Below are 8,100 nucleotides of genomic sequence, written 5' to 3'. Positions count from 1 at the left end.
CACGCGAAACACATTTTAGAACGTACAAAACATGCTTTTTGTACATGGTTTTTCACATTACATACACTAGTGATGGGTTCCCGCAACACCGATGCACCGACGCATGCGCGGAGCTGTCAGAGCAATCCCCACGTCGGTGCGCGTACCGCTTAAAGACAATCACGTGAATGACACATTAGCTGTGTCGACTCGGCAAAAGACGCGCAAAACTGTGTTTGTAAGGAAGCGCGTCAACGGGATGCACTTGGCAAACATTCCAAACCTTACGGACCTTTGTGGATGTCGTGAATTATGGAGCATTCCCAGGGGAAAAAAAGTTGTCTGCCGTATGGGATCATTTTGATCTCATTTTGGAGAATAAGGTATTTCAATCTCCTTATTTCACCCACTTCCTCTCAGATTTCCGACTTGTGTTGTTCCATTCTAATTTAAATGAATTCCAAGGTAACTCTTAGTTTACTATTCACAATTTTTTTGCAAGTGAAATGTCGCATTTGTCACTCAGAGCTGCCTGACAACAAAAAGCACCTCCTCAATGGATACTAAGGCTGTTATGACTGGTTGTTACGTGACGTACAGTTGCTATGCAGTTGCTATGGGCCTTTACGCTTTGTCCTTTATGATGTCATATAGGCCTGATAGTCTTACAGTTTAAAAGTTTGAGTTACTCAGTGACACGTCAGTACGTAAAACCTTTTTTGAGTGAGAATGCAAACTCTCTTCCAGTCCTGATCTCTGTTGTTACTTTGTATTTTGTTGATAAAGATTTTTTTCCTCTTCAACTTCAGTGTCATGTCTGCATATGGGTCCAAATCCTGATCCTCACGTGACAGAGGCACTATCGGGCCAAGCATGAGAATGAAGTTCCTGATACACCCATGGTAAGCTCAGCTATAAGCCATTATCTTCATTTCTCACAGTTGTTTTGTTGATTAATTAACTGACAATCAGTAATTATTACTGATTTGTTCTCCACTTCATGTTTAACCTTCAAGCTTACAGAAGCAGTTGCTTGATGAGGCACAGCTGAACTTCATTGTCAAGGACTTCCAGCCCCTCAGTATTGTGTAGAGTGAAGGTTCAGGAATTGATTCACTTGGCTTCCACAGTTCCTCGAGGTGCATAGAAGCCATAACCAGACTGCGGTCTGAAATCGTGCGTGTCATCGGGCACACAAACGAGGCCCAGCCTGGACCATCATCACAGCCCTCTACAACCACATCTGACATGTTATTATTCATCATTATTATTTGTTGTTGGAAATTATACTAAATTGTCAATTTTTCATTCATTTATTTTTTTAAGATAACCTGTGGCAGCATTTGGATGAAGTCAGGAGATGTGAAAGAGGGGCAACTGCAGATTCTATTTCAGAAGTCCAAAGATACTTGGCAGTGGGGAACATTGGATGCACTCGAGATCCACTAGTTTATTGGAAGAACCAGCAAACCACCTATCCCAACCTCTTCCTGTAGGCAAAAGAGTTCCTGTGTACAGCAGCATTGTCTGTTCTGTGTGAGCGTGTGTTCTCCGCTGCAGGAGAAATTGCGAGCAAAAAACGCAACAGACTTAATTTTCAAACGTTGGATAAACTTTTTTTTTTTAATAAAAATTTGTAATGACAAAAATTCCACAAGAATCCCCATTTTCACATTATGATACATGTTCGCATTGTTAAAAATCGCATTAATATGGAACAGTACAATATGAATGCAAAGGCTTCAATGCTATTGTATACACTCAACTCGGTCATCAAATAGGTGCCAGTTCAGTCTGTCAAGTGGGTTGCTTGAAGGGATAATTAAAGTCCAGCAGGTGTCAGTATGGAGAGACAGTATCAACACTATACGTCATTGTGTCAACACACTTCATGACGCCTCATCAACCCATCACTAACATACACACAAATCACATTTTTGTACGTGGTATTTGACATTACGCTTATGTAATTGTGGCATCGAGTTAACGCCATACAACTCCAGCTGCCTTTTAAAGATGGCTGATTGGAAATAGATGGCAGATGTGCTGCTAATGAGGGACCGCCCACCAGCACTCACTCCGGCACTGAAAAAATACTAAGAAAAACCCGAGAGCAGACACATGACACCCACATTCCAAAGACATGCATGGTAGGTTAATTGAACACTCGACGTTGTTCCTAGTTGTGATTGTGAGTGTGAATGTTTGTTTCTCTCTGTGTGCCTTGGCTGGCAAGTGTGCCCTGTGATTGGCTGGCAACCAGTTCAGGTTGCACCCCGCCTACTGCCCGAAGACAGCTGATAGGCTGCAGCGTGGATAAGCAGCTCGGATAATGGATTGATGGATGAATAAATACATATTGCGATAACTAAATTGAAATAAAATAAATATATCTTGAAATAAATAATTAAAATGACATTTTAATTACACTTTTGTTGCTTGATTATGCATTTATTTGTTTATTATATTAATTTAATTTAATTTAATTTGGGCACTCTTGGTCCCTCCATAGCAATAATGTCGTGATGACCTCTATGACAATACAGTGGCGAAAAAAAAGTGATTGCTATCTACTGTTGTAATAACACAGTAATAAACTGAGTAACAAAGCAGTGGTGACTTAAATTTCGGTTGCTCATGATTATAAAGTAGTAAACTGAACTAATTTTCTACTCTTTTCCTAGAAAATATTCAAATGATATATATCACGTTAACACATTTTAAACATGTGCAACTGATGCACATCCGAATCAAATAAAATAAATCAAAAGCATCCACAGGATTTTTGTTTTCAGTGATGAAGTACTATTGGCTGTTCTTGTAACATAGTAATAACCTATGTAACAAAGTAACAGTGGTTTGTAGTGAAATTTGCCCAGTTGTTCCTCCTGGTTCCGCTCGGTTTTAGTGCATCTGTCATGTTTTGGTTTGTCTCCATTGGCTGGGGAATTGGAGGGGTCGTGTCCTACACTGCCGCACCTGTGGTGCATTATCAATCACTGACATCAAAAGGACTCCCACCGCGACGAATCTTCGTTGGATTATTCTTCCTTGCTTGCACTCATTGCTTCCAAAAGATTATATTTTCTAGACCTCCTAGCCTAAGTATTTGGTGAGTTTGATTCGCGTGTTTTTGTTCGTGTAGCGGACATGCCTTCATGTGGACCACATCTCCAGGCCTGGAGACAAGATTCAGCCAGGAGATGCCATCAAGTCTGCTCCAGCCTCACTTCAAAACAATTGAATCACCAGGGGACCCCGGCAATTGGATTTGACAAAGACACGCTAGGACTCGTAAAGGCACAAACGCCTGATAAGGAGCCACTCTTTGTCACTTGGACCCCCTCGACAGACAACGGATGTGGATGCGGACGGCCTTTAAACAGACTTTGTGTAGCTTCCCCCAGCGGGAAGCCAGGAGGTCCCTCTTGCGATCAGCAGGGGGGCAGCACCGATGAACATTGACAGTGCTGGATAAAGACTGACCCCAAGAGGTTGACATGGGAACTGCAGCTTTAAACTTCCTATGTCTTTTGGTCAAACAAAATTACCTTGAAATGAAACATACTCCAATGTATGATTGTGTAATGTTTACTGTGTGTATCCTGCTAACTTTGCATTGATGAATGTGTCTCTCTATGGTTATAATAATTTTCCTGGTCAGGTTTATGAGATAACAGTGTAGATATTGGGTTAAACTCCTAAAACTTTGACTCCTAAATTTTAGACGCATAACTTTAGATAATGTCAGTCAAGTGTAGTCTTCAGTATCACAAACAATAATATGCTTCTATAAAACATATTGTTTGTTTTATTTGTTTTTACAGTCAAAACTCACCCGTCGCTGTTGTGCATTTGCGTCTTCATCATTAGCCGCCATGGTAGTTGATCGCCGTGCCATTCCATTCTGTTGGGTACTCGGTTTCTCCCCACCCTCTTAATTACAATTGGTCAGTAAACAGCCAATCAGAAATAGCCCTACTGTCCGACTCCTGATTGGTTAAGAATTGTGGCACTATTATAAGGCCTGGATCGCAAGCGTGAATCAGCGTATTGTACGCGTAGTAGAGAGAAGCAAGCGTAAAAAAAATATATCTTGTGCGTGCCTGTGGACGGTTTTGTACACGCGAAACACATTCTGGAACGTACAAAACATGCTTTGTGTTAGCGGTATTTCACATTACATACACGCGAAACACATTTGTATGCGGTATTTGACATTACGCTTACGTAATTGTGGCATCGATTTAACGCCATAGAGTTGCTCCTATGTGTCAGATCATTCACTTGCTCAGCCCTATTGCTTGACTGTGTTTCTGCCGTGCGTTTATTATCAAGAGTAGTACTTTTGCTTCCTTGTCATCGTGTGTAGCATATTCCTTGTTTTTGCAAGTGCCTTTTGTTTATTACTTCCTGATAGAATAATTGTTCGTAGGTTATACCATATTTACTCTTATAATTATTCTAGGGTATTTTTTCAGCATTATAAACTCGTTTTAATCGTGTAAGTCGAAGTTGCTTGTGAAAAAAGTGGAATGAGTAGGACACAGCCGCAAAATAGGAATGATGCTCTTATCGAAGAGCATCCTGTGGTAAGAAGCTGAGTCCTTGGGACAGAATAAAACAATAACAATGGACTGTGCAAATGTAAGAAAAACAGAGGGGAATGTAAGAAGAATGATGTATCCCTCTTTTGACCCCACAAAAGTGGGGTCGCCATAAATTTAGACCCATGTAGTGTGCCAGAAAAATCGAGATACAGCTGTGAGGATAGCCCCTGTGACTGTGTGACCACTAATGAAATCAACTAATAAGTTTGCCACGGAAGGCCAAGCAAGAGAAAGGTGACAGCAAGATAATGGCCAGGCTCAAGTCACCTATCTAAACATATACGCCAAAGAGGCCTAGTCTAGCAAACCCATCTGAGTGACCTTATAGGTCACTCAGCTAAAACTTGAGCTTATCTGAAAAATGTTTTGAACTGGCCTAAATGTCAGTTCGTCCCACCCCCCTGTTTGTGTATCTTGACCTATATGTAGGTGTGTGTGATACCCTACTACTACTCGACAATGCTCTAGGGTCCGCACTCCCCCTCGGACCTTCCCCGTTAATTGCCACTGAGCCTCAGGGAACACTTCTAAACAATACAACCAAAATATGTGTAATGGACTGGGTGCGTGTTATTTATTGGTGTATCTGATGTGAGCAATAAAGGATACGAGCACATGAGCAAGCAAAATCAACAACCTATATGTTAATCAGTTATTGTGGACCCTAAGCTCGACAATTTTGTTCTCCTCGTTGAAGTCCTCCGGCCTTGGAACCTCCGGGACAGGCATGACGATATACCCCTCCCACTGGGCGGCTTGGTAGGGCAGGTGCCCTTCCCCAAGACTGCCCACCGCACGATTGGTACTCCTGACGAACAAGGCCCTAATGCAAGGAACACACCAGCATCCACAAAATACAAACATGCCTAAGGACTCCTATGGACATATTTAAGATAAGGTGATTACTTATGGTAATAATGAAGATTAACAAGTAGTCCTTTCCTATTATCAAACATCACCATTGTAATGAGCAGACTAATAAGCTTAATTCCGAACCACCCAAATAATCTACAAAGTTAGAAATAATGTATTGCTGGGAAATAAACAGGAAATGTTTACTGAAAGGGAGGGGGGCTAAAAATTAATGGGACAACTTAAATTTCAAGGTTCGCTATACACGCACAACAAAAGAGTTTTATCTCTAGTATTCATGGGGTTAAATTTTGGAATAAGTAGTAAAAGAATAGATGTACGGAAAAGCCTTAACATAAGACAGTTTAAAACAAATATAAAGACATCATCTTCGCAAAGTATAGAAATTTAGGAAAGCCTACGTAACATGGACAAGTGTACATTTTATGGTACATTTATATTTATATAATATTGTTTTAAAAATATGAATTTCCTAATTGTGTGTTAATGTCCTATTGTTGCATTATAGCAAGAAATACCCAGCATCTGTTTAGAATGATTGTTATAATTGTTCATAATATTCAACTGGTCGGAAAAGTATTTAATTACTAAAAGTGTATTTTGTGCATCTATCTTTGCCTGTGTCATATAAAACAGTCCACTTTCCCCAAAATATTTTCACAACAAAATGTCAATTTCTCAACATATTTGTATTATATTTAAAATCCCAGCACTTCTTTTATTGATAAAATTATCTTAGCAACTATGTCAACACCATTTCCTTGATAGCGTTTAAATATTTCCCAAAAATGTATAACATTCATTCAAAATAAAACACTTTCTCTGTTCTTATTCAGTTTGTTTTGGACAATGTCCAAGCCTTAAATCTTAAAGGGACATAATACATCCTACAGCTAATCCTATCATTTGGTATCTCAATCACATTTTAAATGGTAATAATAATAATGACTCTCACACACAGATTCTAATCCAATTGGGAGGCAATAATTCAGAGTCAAATTTCATTCAAAATTCAGGTTTATCAACACCTGTCTTATGTTTTGTCCATTTTGCAGTCCAATTATTCATTTACTTGATGGATGAATTTGGTTAATCAAAAAATGTTTGTTGATTTTTTTTTTTCTTTCAATTGTACCTGGGAATGCAATGGGATTGATGCAATGGGTTGATCAGGCCCATGGACCCATTAGCCCCCCAAGTGCTGAAGAGGCCTTGTCGGTCCCCAAATCAGGTTTTCTATCCCGGGGGCCCGCCCCTTAAACACCCTCTCAAATCTCATACACATTCAAACTTCCACCTTCCGTTCACACCTGGTTAGTATCTCATTCACTCCGCAAAATGGTGCTTTCCAATTCCACTCAGAGACAGAGGCGCGTCCGCCATTTGTACATTAAAATTTGTGCTAGCAGTTACTCGATTTAGCCAGCGTGTGCCAAATTTTATCACTGTCATCTGTGGACTTTGCCCATCCAATCGCTGTGATGTAGCTCTTCTTGTTCCTCCTGGATGTGGTTGGGAATCCTCGACCTGTAACGTCAACCAGCTTGTAGATAACAAAGTTTGCAGTCCGGTATTTTATTAAACAATGTCTTGTCCCTTCAGAATTGTCACGACAATACAATACAATACAATTTTATTTATATAACGCATTTCATAACAGCTAGAGCTGTAACAAAGCACTTTACAAACAATCCAGTAAATAGAACAAAAACAACAGGCTGTATTAATAAATATAGACATAAATAATATATAAATATAAATAAAATATAAATAATGAAGCCAATAAATTGACATAAAACACTATATACAATTGACACCGGAGAAGAGCCGAAAATTTCAGGTCTGATCAAAAGCTTGAGAAAAGAACTCTGTCTTTAAAAATGGACAGAGAGGGGGCTTGCCTAACAACCAATGGGAGGTCATTCCAGAGGGAAGGACCAGCAGTTGAAAAGGCTCGATCGCCTCTGAGGCTCCTCTTGGTCCTCGGCACCTGGAGCAGCGCCTGGTCCGCAGACCTGAGGCTGCGGGAAGGTGCGTAGGAGTGGAGGAGCTCAGAGAGGTATGCCGGGGCCAGGCTATTTAATGGCTTATAGACAAATAAGAGAATCTTAAATTGAACCTTAAAATGCACTGGGAGCCAGTGAAGGGAGGCCAGAATTAGTGTTATGTGCTCCATCCTCCGAGCTCCAGTTAATAGGCGGGCAGCAGAATTTTGGACCAACTGGAGACATTTGAGAGAGGACTGGCTGACTCCGAAATAAAATGCAATACAGTAATCTAGCCAAGGTGTGACAAAGGCATGGATGACTGTTTCTAAGTGCTGATGGGAAAGGAGGGGCTTTAACTTAGCCAGCTGTCTAAGGTGAAAGAAGCTCGACTTTACAACATCGCTGATTTGCTGGTCCAATTTAAGATCACTGTCCATTTTAAAACCCAAATTTGAGACTGTTGGCTTTAGATATGAAGCCAGGGGGCCCAGGACAACAGGGTGGGATGGAGACGAGCCGCTGGGACTGAACACCATAACTTCTGTTTTCTTTTCGTTGAAATTTAGGAAATTTAGTGACATCCAATCTTTGATGTCCACTAGGCAGAACAGAAGTGGTCTTAAGGAGGAAGCCTCTTTTTTGCTTAGCAG

The 8,100-nt window shown here is 40.4% G+C and overlaps 1 long non-coding RNA gene across 1 annotated transcript; it reads left to right on the top strand.

Moving 5' to 3' along the window:
- The first annotated feature begins 668 nt into the window (after positions 1 to 668).
- Positions 669 to 3,556, top strand: LOC147152425 (uncharacterized). Its single transcript, XR_015086014.1, has 2 exons — positions 669 to 881; positions 996 to 3,556. It is a non-coding gene; the product is annotated as an uncharacterized LOC147152425 (long non-coding RNA).
- Positions 3,557 to 8,100: the final 4,544 nt, after the last annotated feature.

The sequence above is a fragment of the Filicampus tigris genome, chromosome 1 (genome assembly GCF_054856515.1).
Source record: "Filicampus tigris isolate MCC_2025a chromosome 1, RoL_Ftig_1.0, whole genome shotgun sequence".
Taxonomy (NCBI): domain Eukaryota; kingdom Metazoa; phylum Chordata; class Actinopteri; order Syngnathiformes; family Syngnathidae; genus Filicampus; species Filicampus tigris.
Note: the sequence above shows the minus strand (reverse complement) of the source record. Positions and strands in the feature narration are given on the sequence as shown.